This window comes from Sapajus apella, unplaced genomic scaffold (genome assembly GCF_009761245.1).
Source record: "Sapajus apella isolate SASKATOON/1434 unplaced genomic scaffold, GSC_monkey_1.0 scaffold118, whole genome shotgun sequence".
NCBI lineage: Eukaryota > Metazoa > Chordata > Mammalia > Primates > Cebidae > Sapajus > Sapajus apella.
In genome coordinates, this window is record NW_022437058.1 from 979,119 (window position 1) to 993,252 (window position 14,134).

The following is a 14,134-nucleotide window of genomic DNA, read 5'->3' on the forward strand; positions in this document are numbered from 1 at the left end:
AAATTAGAGGGTGGCTTTGTCATATCTTCTTATAAACTTTAAATTTTCCTGAGCCTGTCTCTACACCCATAAATGTCATTATCATTCTCACCACTGCACCAGCACAAATACCATCACTGTCACCAAGATATGTGAAGACCATAACAAACTTTGCAGACTCACGGGATTACCACACCTAACACCATCAGAGTTATGTGACTACCACTACAACCATCATCACGGAATTACTTGAATACCTCAACTACTCTGGCAGTATTAAGAGAATACCACTACCAAGACAGATATTTGAATAGCACCACCACCATTATGTGAGTTCCATGATCAATGTCACAGAGAAATATTAATTAGGCTACCATCAACATTGCAGAGTTATGTGATTATGACAACCAACATCATAGGTTCTTGTGAATAATAGGACCAATGTCACAGAGGTATGTGAATGCATCAAAGCCACAGAATTACCCAAATACCACAGCCACCATTGCAGAGTTACATGAAAGCCATGACCTCTGTCACAAATTTGTATGAATACCACAACTCAAACAGAGTTATGTGAATGCCCTGAACACCAATGTCATAGAATTATGGTAATACTACCACTAGCATGCTGTCCCAGATTTATGAGAATTGTGAAAATACCACAAAAAAAATGTGGTAGAGTTATACAAATACCACCACAATCACTGTGGAATTATATAAATATCACAACAATGCCATAGAGTTATATGAAAACTGTGAACAATTCAGAGTTATGTTAACACTACCACTACCATTACAGAGTTGTATAAATACCTGCCCCACCATGGATGTATACAGTCTACATGTGTGCATGTCCCCCATTCACAGATTCAACAAACTGTGGATTGAAAATAGTAAAATAGATAAAAGTAATGCAAATAAACAATTCAGTATAACAACTATTTACATAGCACTTATATTAGGTATCATAAATAATCTAGAGAGAATTCAAAGTATATAGGAGCATACATATAGGCTACGTATAAATACTATACTATATGATATAAGGAATCTGAGCGTCAATTAATTGTGGTATCCTAGAGGGTCCTGAAACTACTCTGTGGATGCTAGGGAATTAGTATATTTATATAAATAACATGACTAGAATCACAGAATTATGCAAATACTCCATCCATTATCACAAAGTTAAGTAAAACCTATGTCCAGTGTTGCAGTTACATAAGTGCCACCACCATTGTTGCAGAGTGATGATTTGCAACCTCATCCAACATTACATGTTTATAAGAATACCACCAGCAGCAACACTGCAGTTATGTGAATATAATCCCCACCACTATCATATCATAAAGTTAGGTGAATACCACTACTACTGATATCACAACATGATGTGAATACCACGCTCAACATGACAGAGCTATGTGAATAGGCAACCAATGATATAGTTATGGGAATACCACCAACACTACCATCACAGGGTTATGTGAATAACACAACCAAGTTACAGGGTTATTTGAATACCACGACCACCATCACTGTTATATGAATATCATGCCCACCAGAGTAGAGTACCACCTGCATCAACTTCATGGAATATGTGAATAACATGACCAGCATCTCAGAGTTAGATGAGTACTGCCTCCTCTGTCACTGCAGAGTCATGTCAATGTCACCATTAATAACTTACAGATTTATTAGAATAACAGCCAATTTTGCAGTTATCCATAAATAACCATGACCAATATCAAAGAATATTGTGAATAGCGCCGTGACAAACACCACAGAGCTACATAAATACCACCAACAACAATGATGCAAAATTATGTGAATCCCATAACTGGCAAGGGAGTTATGTGAACACCACATTCACTGTCAGAGGCATTATGAATACCACAACAGCCAATGCTGCAAAATTGTGTGACTATCGTGGCAAATATCGTGGGTTCATGTGAATACCACTGCCACCAATAGAGAAGTATATAAATACCACCATCAGCAATGTCACAGTGCCATTTGAATACCACCAGCAGCACCGATGCACAATTATGTTAATCCCATGATGAATCTCAGTTCTGTGACTACCATGGCAGTCACCTCAGAGTTGCATGCACATCATGATGAACTGCACAGTGCATGCCAATCCTACTACCACCAACATTGCAGAGTCACGCAAATACCAGGACCACTTTCAAAAGATTGTGTGAACACCATGAGTAATGTCATTGATTTATATGACCACCAGCAACAACACTGCAGTGTCACATGAACAACAACGACAATGTCACAGATTTACCTGTATACAGCCACCACTCTTGCGCTTAGAGTAACACAACCACCACCATCATCACCACAGAATTATGTAAATGCAATGATCAATATCACAGTTATGTGAATAGCACCACAAACATTGTAGAAACATGTAAATAGCACCAGCACCAATGCCACAGTGTTAGGCAAGTACCAAAGCAATGTCACAGTTATGTGACTATCAGCAGCCGAACCATAGCACAGTTATATGGGTACCACCATCAATGTTGCAAAATCATGTGATACTGTGATGAAGGTTGCAGTATGGGACAATTCTGACGAATTTCACAGTTATGTGAACCCACCACCAATTCCAATATTGCAATCGTGAATACCACAACCACAAGTGGAGAATTACATAAACATCACCAACAACATCACCATGTTATGAGACTAACATTACTACAGTGCTACACAATTATGTCAACACCACAACAAATGTTCCAGAGTTATGTAAACACCATGAGAAACTTTGCAATCTGTGACCACCATCGTGGTGTTATATGAATACAACCAACGTCACAGAGTGATGTAGATACAACACCACACTATCACAGAGTTACGTGAATACAGCCACAGCCACCACCATGGAGTTTATGGATACTGTGACTAATGTCACAGATTTGTGTGGATACCACAATCAAAGCTGCAGAAATATATGAATATCATCAACACCAACACTACAGCATGACGTGAAAACCACAACTGGCATCACAGTTATGCAAACACCATAAACAATGATGCAAAACTATGTCAATACCAACACTCAGAGTTATATGAATACCGTGACCTCCCATGTCACAGTTATGTGAATACCATGAACAGTATCACTGAGTTACGTAAATACCACCACCAACATCACAGAATTATGTGAATGACTCCACCAACATCACGAGGTGAAATGAATACCATGAACAACATGGCAGAATTATGTGGATACCATGACAATACTGCAGTTACGTAAGTACCACCGACACCATGACAGGGTGCTGTTTGTACCACATCCACTGGCACAGAATCATGGGAATGCCACTGTCACCGCTATCACATGAATAACAACCAGCATTGCAGAGTTTTGTAAATATGACCATAACCAGCACCACAGGTTTTCAGGACAATGTCCTGCTCCTCTGTCATAGGGTCAAGATCACAACGGAGGTTGCAGATTTATGTAAATACCACAATGTACATTGAAGAGTGATGTGGTTACCACCACCAACATATAGTCACAGAATTATGTAAATAATACCACCACTTCTTTTACAGAGTTATGTGTAGCCTGGGCCTAATTTCTTGGAGGCACATGATTACTACCAACACCACCTTTGCAGTGAATGTGAATACCAGCACCAGTGTTGCCGACCTGAATTGCCCTGTCAAGGGTGTGCAGCAATTTGTCCTCTCAGCACCCATGCATAACCAAGCATAGTGGTCTCTATCCTTCCCAGCACCGCACAGTGTCAATTTTTTGAATCTTTGCCAAGGATGAGCAAAAGCAACTCATTCTGTTTTAGTTCTCATTTCCCTCAAATCTAATAAGGTAATTTTTCCCACATGTTTATTGAGTATTTGTATTTCTTTTTCTGTTACTTGATTGTTCATATCTTTCTGCCCAGTTTTCAATTCGATTATTTAGCTTTTCTTATAGATTAATGGATGTTAACTTCTTATTCAATCACTTTTCTTTTGGAGGCGTCTACATTTTATCTAACAAACATTATTGCTTTCAGTTGCTACAGGTATTTGGGGAAAAAAGAAAATTATTACTGTAGTAATTACTATAATCATATATGTTGGTCATTTTCTAGATGGCTTCTGAGAGTCCCGTTTTGCTTAAGAAGGTCTTCCTGACCTTAAGTTCTTACTAATATTCTTCTAACTTTTACTTTAATAATATTTATTATTTTTGCATTCATTTATTTGTTTTATTTAATGTTTTTCATTTAGCTTTTCAATTCATTTAGAATGTGTTTTTCTACATAGGATATGAGAAGAGCTATGATATTTAGCCTCCAGATGGACTGTCACTCATGTTCATACCACTTATTTAATAAGTCATTCATTTCTCCCTGAACTGAGGTGCCAATTGGCAGTATATTAAATTCCTATTTCTGTGTGGACTTTTACCTGAATTCGATTCTGTTCATTTATCAACTGCTGTCTCTTTTATGTATATTTTCTTAAGAGATTTAAAATCATTTTGTGAAGTTTCCTTACCCCTCAAAAACAATTTAGATTCTGATTGAAATTTCATATTATAGTCTATACTTTTCTCCTACAGTGTAATCCAAGGCACTTTTTTTTTCAAGCGTTAGTCACTACTGGGAGTGAGAGTTTCATTTTTTTCATTCCATCTCTATCAATTTTTATTTTTTTGGCTAACAGAGACAAAAATCTATTGACTTAGTGTAAAAAGAGAAAACTCAAGCAGTGGGCTCCAGAGATGTACAAAACTGGATTATGAAAGCTGAACAATGGAGCCCAGGAAATCTCCTGGTGCCAAAAAGACTGAAACACAAATGGAAATGGAAAGTGTTAGAGTTTAGATCCATCTGCCTCATAGGAATTCCAGAAAAAGACAATTTAAAAAAAAAGAAATATTCAAATATCAGCAAAACAAAATGTTTATTTTTAGAGAGAGACAGGGTGATCGCATTTTCCTGGCTCCCAGGAGAAATGTGAAGAAAGATGCACTCATGGGCCCACAGTAGTCTAATTTCAGGACACACAGACCAAGAGAGAAACATTCTAAAAGTTTTCCAGGGGTAGAAAAAAAAAAAAAAAAAACAAAGACAGGTTACTTAAAAAGGAAGGAGGCATAGAATAATTTTAATATCCTCTTTCAGCACCAAATACATGAAGACAAATAACATCATCAAAAGTCTGAAGAATAGAAATATTGAGCCAAGAATCTTATATGCACCCAAACTAGCATCCCAGTAGGAGGGCAAAGGGAGGATTCAGAAAGTTAACCACCTACAGACACTCTGAAGGAATTATTCCAGAAAAACAATGACTACAAAGAAGAGGAGGATGTGGGCTGGAAGAAACAATGACAATAAAAAAATCAGCAAAAGTTACAGATATGCCTTATGCCTTAATAACTATTGATGCATAACTTTAAATATGTATTTTTACAATGCTCAGGAACTAATATCCCAGGAGATCTAAATATAAAAGGTATGAAACCGATGTCAAGGAGAGGTGGGAGAAGGAAAGGAAGCATGCCAAGGGCTGTTCAGTTTTGTGGAAGTAGATCCAGAACTGCTTAGTTCCAGGTAGCAGTAAAAAATTATGTTTATATATGTACATGCAAAATTATATATTCCTGTAAAAATAGAATGGAATAAGAGACTTTCAAACTACTACAGAACAAAAGGAAGAAACAAAAATAGCCTAACCAGTAAAAGGAAGGGATACATTAGAATATGCACAGATGAAAGGCAAAGATAAAACATAAACATCAGTAATAGTTCCCAATACCTCAGTAATCACAATAATCATAAATGCATCAAACCTGCCAATTAAAAGTCAAAGCCCTTCACACTGATTAAAAACATATATGTGTTAAATAAAGCGATGAAGAAAAGACAAAGAAAATACTAAATACATAAAACATATTCCACATCAGACAAATGCTAGCAAAAGAAAAGAGGGCTTAATATGTGGAAATATCTTGTTTACAATAGCAAGAAAGAAAAAACATAAAATGAATTTAACGAGAAATGTACACAATCAAATTGAAGAAAACTTTAATGAAAGATGGATGAATAAAAGAAAACCCGCTTATGTGGAAAGACGTGCCATGCTTTCTGGATTGGAAAATTCAATAGAAAAACATGCCAATTCTTCCCCAAATTAATCTACAATTTGACTGTGATGACAATTAAGTCCCAACAGCACTTTTCTCCCAGAACTTGGGAAATTAATTCCAAAGTATATTTAATAAAAGAAGATTCTTAAAAGCACAAAGAAATGTCTGAAGAAGATAAAAAGGAACTTGTGAAAATAATGTGGGAGCAGGCAAGTCATACAAAGAATTAGAAGACAGTCCAGGAGAAGGAGCACACATGTCCATGGGAACCATTGAAGAAAAGATGAGCTATAAAGTGATCCTGTGATTAGCTAGTACATTAATGAGAGACTCCACAGAGCAGCCCAGCCTAGTGCCATTATGCAAGGGTGTGTAAGGCATGTGTTACTGTGGTGTAGAATGGGATATTCTCTCCAGCATGTCCAGCATACCCCATACACAAAAATGAAGGTTAAAATGGTTAAAGAGCCAAACCTAAGAAACAAGATAGAAAAGCATTAATAAGAAACTAGAGAATAATATTTTTATAACAAGACCTAACATTCAAAGGCCATAAGTGAACTCATGAAAATCAATAGTTTTTGTAGAACAAAACAAATGACATCGGTAGCACAAAAAGGCAAGTGAAAGACTGAGAAAAACGTAATAAATTAAACAAAAGCTTCAATATCCCGGGTACTCAAAGAGTTTCTGTGAGTCATTAAGTCAGTCCATCAACTCCATAGAAAAAAATAGGCAAAGAGTACAAACAGGAAATTCACAGAAGAAAGGCAATTGGCCAATATACATCTGTAAAGACTAGTAATCTGGGAAATTCAAATTAACACTGAAAAAGCTATAAGTTTTCACCCAGCAGAATGGTCAAATTTGGTGAGAACACGAAAGAATGGGCCTTCTCACATATTCTAGCAAATGAAATTTGGTGAAGCCTTCTTGGAAGACTATTTGGAAGTATCTATGGATATACAAAATACACACGCCTTTTGATCCACTAACTTTATTTGTAGAACTCTATTCATGTGTAAGTGTGTAAAACTGTGTAAAGATATTTATCACTTTCTTTCCTATACAGAGTGAAATTTTAGAGTCTGGGCCATAATTCTGAGAGACACAATCTGGAATGCCACAGTCCCAAATGTGGAAATCCCAGAAAGATCAAAATCCAAAAGATATAATTCTGGAAAAAAAATTAAATTATTTAAAATAAAATAAAAATGCAATTATATTAAAATAAATATTATTTAAAATAAAAATTTTAAATTTAAAAGAAATTTATTTACATTTTCAAAGGGGATTTATTAGAGACACATATAAAAACACAACCAAACACTTCATAAGCCACTTTACACAATAAACTAGGCATTAATAACATATTTTTGCAACATACACTTTGGTATGCTAATGACAGTCACATGGGTGTAAGTTACAGGCCTACAAACCATATTCATATCCTTAAAGCTTATATAAATGCTGTCAACTGAACTATTGTGATGGACAACCTAAGTCCTTTAATGAAATCAATCAAAAACTGTGATGGGTCACTACCACATATGCAGTCACCCAAAGAAATAAGACCAAGAAATTCTATCTTTCACCAATGCAAATGTACAAAAAGAAAGAAGTTTCCATTATTATTTTTATTTTTTTATTTTTTTTTGAGATGGAGTTTTACTGTTCTTGCCCATGCTGGAGTACAATGGCATGATCTTGGCTCACCACCACGTCTGCCTCCCGGGTTCAAGCAATTCTCCTGCCTCAGTCTCCCAGGTAGCTGGGATTACAGGCATGCACCATCATGCCCCAGCTAATTTTGTGTTTTTAGTAGAGACGGGGTTTCTCCATGTTGGTCAGGTTGGTCTCCAACTCCTGACCTCAGGTGACCCACCCACCTTGGCCTCCCAAAGTGTTGGGATTACAGGCATGAGCAACCTCACCCCACTGAAGTTTCAATGTTTTTAAGTATACACAAAATGCTTACACACAAAGTCAGTGTTGTGATAATACACTCGTGTGGTGTCAAATCTGCATGAAAATGCATAAAACAAATTAGAACTCTCTGAAAGTCTTTACACAATTTATACTTCCAGTATTGGAAATGATGCAACGATGAAATGCATAGCATGGTGAATTATAAACAAATAATACTAACAATTTAAAGTAGTGGGGGAAAAGATTTTAAAGACTTTAGAAACCTAAAAAATTCAACACGAAGAAGCATACTATAAAGACAAACTACAGCAATTGCACAGAGGTGGTCCACAACAGCTGGCCAACTTTCACAATCATTAACTATTATTTTGAAGTCTCACATCATGATAAACTACTGCTTTTTTCTTTTAGGTCATGGCTCTCCTTGGAGAATACATTCACATTCATTTTCTACATGGCAATGCAATTGAAATTCTACCATAATTCAATATACCCCAACACAAGCATTCCCTATTAAAACTTTCCATCTTCTGTGCCATGCTTCTGTGTTGTTTTGGACACTTGGAAATCCATTTCATATGCACTCATATACAGACCACAAATTTGGTGAAAATAATACCAGTGATAGAACAGCTACACTATTGCATAAATGTCCTCTTATCCTGTCATGAACATAATTATTTCTGAAGCAGTCAGTAACTTCGCTACCTTCTTCAGGCAAATGAAGCTTTAATTCACTAAAAGTCCTGGAATGTCACTAGCTGGCAGGAATGCCAATGCAGACAAGCGATGCATTTTTAAAGTTTTAATCACTGCCACATTACGTGGCCAATCTACTCATCTGAATTGTCTGCCAAATGCATTGGGCTGAATGGAAAAAAACAACCTTTAATGGCAATACATTGAAATGTACTTTTAGAAGGCTTGACAATACCTAATTCCAAATGTGCCATTATGGCTTAGGGATTCAATTAAATGTTAGGGATTTTAGACCAAAGGCAGCCATTTTTAAAACAATGCACACTTAGATTCTCCAAAAGATACCAGCAGTCCCTCCACATTCTATTGGTTAAAGCAAATCACAGGGTCAGCCAGATTCGTTGGGAGAGGACAACCTAAGGGTATGAACCTGAGAAGACTTGGCTCACTGCGTCAACCTTTGGAGACATGCAGGCACAGAGAGGAGACTTGGATGGAGCAGGTGCTACCAGGGTGGGGGAGTAGGAATTGTGGGAAGGAGGCCTTTTACCTCTAAATACTTCTGTTACCAAGTGATGGACTTGCTTCCTGATCAGCATAGAAACCAATACTATGGCGAAAGCTTTTGTAAAAAGAAAGGCTTTATGGTAAGTCAACTGGCAAGGAGACAGGAAGCAAGGCTCAAATCTGACTCCCCAAACCAGGATTGCGTCAAGCTTTTATGGCATTGCTAGCTAGTCCCAGGTGATGCCAATGCAGCCGATCTCCTAGGTGGGTGGTGTTACCAATTAGGAGTTTAAAGCTTTTTCTCATTGCACATGCCAGGGCTATAAGACGCAATTTTGGCTCTGCACCATCTGTAACAACTTAAGCAATGGTTAATCGGCTTCAGCTGGTCCTGTGGTTACACTTCTGTTTCGTTTAAACATGTAACAAGAATGTGTTTACTAATTACTTGCACAACTTCAAAATAATAAAAAACTAAAAATATTTTCCACCAAAAAAGAAGATCATGCTTAATAAAATTAGACCTCCATAGTGTGATCAGAACTGCTCACAAGGTAACCAACAGAGGTCTGATGACTCCAATTAGAAGCTATCTAAAACCTCCCTCCTCAATGATCCTCTTGAGGGTCATCTCATTCTGATGAGGGATGAAAGAGGGAAGTGGAGGCAGGAGACCAGACCGACCTCTTCCTCCAAGTCTCAGGTGGGCTTGTCCATGTTCATCATTGAAATCCATCCTCCTGACTTCAGGAATTGGTCAGAGATGGGTGTGTGATCCCAGCCGAGCCAGAGATCTGGGGGTGTTCCTGGAACTGCCCGGAGCACCTATTGCTTTTCATTTATTGACAAAGTCAAACCTAGCTTTGGAGAGCTACACATCATTCTATCCTCCTGTTTCTTGGCCACCAAGCTTTCCTGGCCAGAGGTAAGAAGAATTCATGGATAACTAACCCTGGTGACTTCTACCTTCAGTGACTATTAGAGGCATCTTCTAAAGTCTGTTTGGAATTATGATGTCCCAGGCCTGTTGTTTCCAAGCAATGCTCATAAATGGGAATATCATCCATGCTAGGCCTGATGGCAAATCTATTATAATGTGAAAATTTTATTGTAGTATGCTGACTAATTTGCCTTTTAGGCATCTGGTACTGGGCAAAAAGGGGTTTCTTAAATGACTTTAAAATACTTAAGCAATCATTCAGTCATTCAATTGTAGCTAATAATAATAGAAGCATTTGTTTCCTAATTACATATAAAAACTCCCACATTGGCAACAAACATATGAAAAAAAGCTCATCATCACTGATCATTAGAGAAACACAAATCAAAACCAGAATGAGATACCATCTCACACCAGTTAGAATGGCAATCATTAAAAAGTCAGGAAACAACAGATACTAGAGAGAATGTGAAGAAATAGGAACGCTTTTACACTGTTGGTGAGAGTGTAAATTAGTTCAACCATTGTGGAAGACAGTGTGGCGATTCCTCAAGGATCTGGAACCAGAAATACCATTTGACCCAGCAATCCCATTACTGGGTATGTACCCAAAAGATTATAAATCATTCTACTATACAGACACATACATACGTGTGTTTATTGCAGCACTATTTACAATAGCAAAGACTTGGAACCAACTCAAATGCCCATCAATGATAAACTGGATAAAGAAAATGTGACATATATACACCATGAAATACTATGCAGCCAAAAAAAAAAATGAGTTCATCTCCTTTGCAGGGACATGGATGAATCTGGAAACCATCATCCTCAGCAGACTAACACAGGAACAGAAAACCAAACACCACATGTTCTCACTCATAAGTGGGCATTGAACAACGAGAACAAATGGACACAGGGAGAAGAATATCACAACTGGGGCCTGTTGGGGAGTAGGCGAAAGGGGAGGAAGAGCATTAGGACAAATCCCTAATGCATGCAGAGCTTAAAACCTAGATGACGGGTAGGTAGGTGCAGCAAACCACCATGGCACAGGTGTAACAAACCTGCACATTCAGCATGTGCATTCCAGACCTTAAAGTAAAATGAGTACCTGTAAATAAGAAATCTGAAAAAAAAAAATGAAAACAAAATCTCCCACATCACTCAATTAGTAAACGTGTATCTGCACCTGTTAGGGTGTTCTGGTAGGGAGAAACTAAATCTTGCATTGCATTCAAAGACCTTAGAATTTACTAGTCACACCCGAGAAAGTCATCACGTGAGCAGCAAAAGAAATCTGCAGAAGCCAGAACTAGAGATAAACTGCCGGGACTCAAGGAAGGGGACCATGGAACAACATACATGGGAGCTGTGGGTCTGCAGCAGTGGGTCTCTAAGTATGGTCCTCAGACCAGCAGCATCAACATCAATCAGGAGCTTGTTGCCAACACAAATCCCAAACCTCCCGCAAACTTCCCAGGAAATTCTGAGGTCCAGTTAAGTGTGAGATTTGCCTGTGTGAGTCGCCTAAATTTCCAAGCTTGCTTTGTCTTCTCAGTGTTTTGTTCAGGCCAGATAAATTCAAATCTTTGTTCTCTAATTGTTTCATGTTAGTTTTTTTTCTATTAAGTCTCCTTGAGCCTCCATTTTCTTAAATGAAAACAGTGATGATGGTGTCTACTTCCTGGATTTATTGTAAGTATAAGTATCTCACATGGCTCCTGGCACACCATATTGTCAGTGGCATTTGAACCAGAGCAACTCCATCTTGAATAGGGAATGGGTAAAATGTGGCTGAGACCTAAGGGGCTACATTCCCAGAAGTTTATGGTAGTCTTAGTCACAGGATGAGATAGGAAGTCAGCATGAGACACAGGTCATAAAGATCTTGCTGATAAAAACAGAATACAGTACAGAAGACCCACCAAAACCAAGATGGTGGTGAGAGTGACCTCTGGTTATCCTCACTACTACACTCCCACCAGTACCATGACAAATCCCAGGCAACATCAGGAAGTTTTCTTATACGGTCTGAAGAGGGAAGGAACACTCAGTTCCAGGAAGTGCCCGCCTACTTCCTGGAAACTTCATGAATTATCTATCCCTTGTTTAGCATGTAATCAAAAAATAACCATAAAAATGGGCAACCAGCATCCCTTGGGGCTGCTCTGCCTGTGGAATCTCCATTCTTTTATTCCTTCACTTTTCTTAATAAACTTGCTTTCATTTTACTCTATGGATTTGCTTCAAATTATTTCTTGTGTGAGATCCAAGAACCCTCTCTTGGGGTCTGGATTGGGACCACTTTCAGGTAACATCCTTCTAGGGAATTATGGAAGGGATTACACTGCAGAGACCCCTGACCCAAAGGAAAATCATCTGCACACAACAGCAATTGGCTAATTTTGGGTAAGTGGGGTGCATATACCAGAGTAAAGGATGAGATTGGGTTAGATACCCAACTTACGTGAGTTAGAGACTCTCCTAAGACAAAGTAGCTTAAAGGTCCCTCTTAATAAAAGGCAAGGATGCTTGACCAAACTTGGGTTCAAGGCCCAACTTAGAAAGGTTAGAGTCCTTCCTAATAGTTAGCAGGTTAGAGGTCCCATTCAGTAAAGTCTCTCTGCTAAGAATGGGGTTGGCACGACGGAATGTTAACTGCTTTTCTGTCTGAATTAATCTGCCTTGCACATTTTGCTGACAACTGTGGGGGAAGGGATTAGGCATGTACAGAATCATGGGACATGGGAAGTTTGTTTCTCCAAAAGGGGAACCTTGAGAGCCAATGGAAATGCTGGAAAAGATCCCTTCGCTACAGACAAGTTGCCTCCTGAACTTTTGATTCAGCATTTCTGAGGTGGGTGGATCTTTCTCTGGCCTTCCTGAGGTCCTCACCTTCCCCACACTGATGCAGGCACTGTTTTTCTCTCTCTGTCCAAACTAGCTGAATTAATGGTATAAATCACTGTTTATCTCTTCTGTAAAGTTTTGATTCATCAGAAAAAGGATTTGCAAGGCTAGTCTTAAGCTATAGTGAATCTGTTGTACTTTGTGCTATAAATTTGTCTTTCTGTATCTTTCTATCAGAAAGAGGGGTACCTTACTATAGAACAGGGGCTTAGGTCCCCATAAGCCTACTGTTCAAGATGACTCAGCAAGCTGGTCAGTTATGTCCTTGTGAGTTTGACCTTGTAACCACGTGGCGGTACTTTCTCTTAGTCTCTGCCATCCAGTGAACAGGAATTTTGGAATTCATGTCATACATAGCCCTAAAAATTGTCTTAAGCAGTTAAAAGCCTTTGCAAGCTCAAAATTGATTTCTTTAGGCTCCTTCTGGGGAGAGCAATGAAGACTACCCAGTGCTGTAGCTCAGTAGCTAAGGCTTTCTTTTCACAGTGGTGGTCTGTGTTCAGGGCTCAATCCCTGGCTTAAGGAATGTGTCCTTTCTGGTTTAACATCTGTGTGACTTTTGCCATTTTTTAATTATCTTTCCCTCCAGAAGATGAACAACTTCTGGCTTCTCTTCTTGAATTTTTCCTTTCTCTACCCACCTGGGAGGTTACTTGTGGTAAAGTTCAAAAGCCAGAAATATTGGCCGTTTGGCATGTCTAAATTCAGGTAATAAGAGATTTCAAACAATTTTTTTTAAAACAGTGCTATGGTAAAAAGTCAGCTTAATTGAAAGAGGATATTCAAACTCGGCTCCTTGACAAAAACAGAGGAGGTGCCACAAGACCCTGTTCTGGAAAAATCCTGTTTTCCTCATGAAACCCCAGGAATTAAAAGTGGATATATCTCTCTCAAAATCTGAGGCTCTGTTCTGTTGTGCATTGTGTTTTCTGACATGTTTTACTTTGGGAGGTATCAGAAATTACTTTCCATTATGAAGGAGCTTTGGTATGTAATAACTAGGTAGGAAATATACTTTGGGGGACAGTTAATGGCAGTTATAGGGGATA

The 14,134-nt window shown here is 38.2% G+C and overlaps 1 protein-coding gene across 2 annotated transcripts in view; it reads right to left on the minus strand.

Annotated features, from left to right (window-relative positions):
* The window catches only part of SHC3 (SHC adaptor protein 3), a 167,458-nt gene that overhangs the window by 106,661 nt on the left and 46,663 nt on the right, over positions 1–14,134 (minus strand). The window lies entirely within an intron of this gene.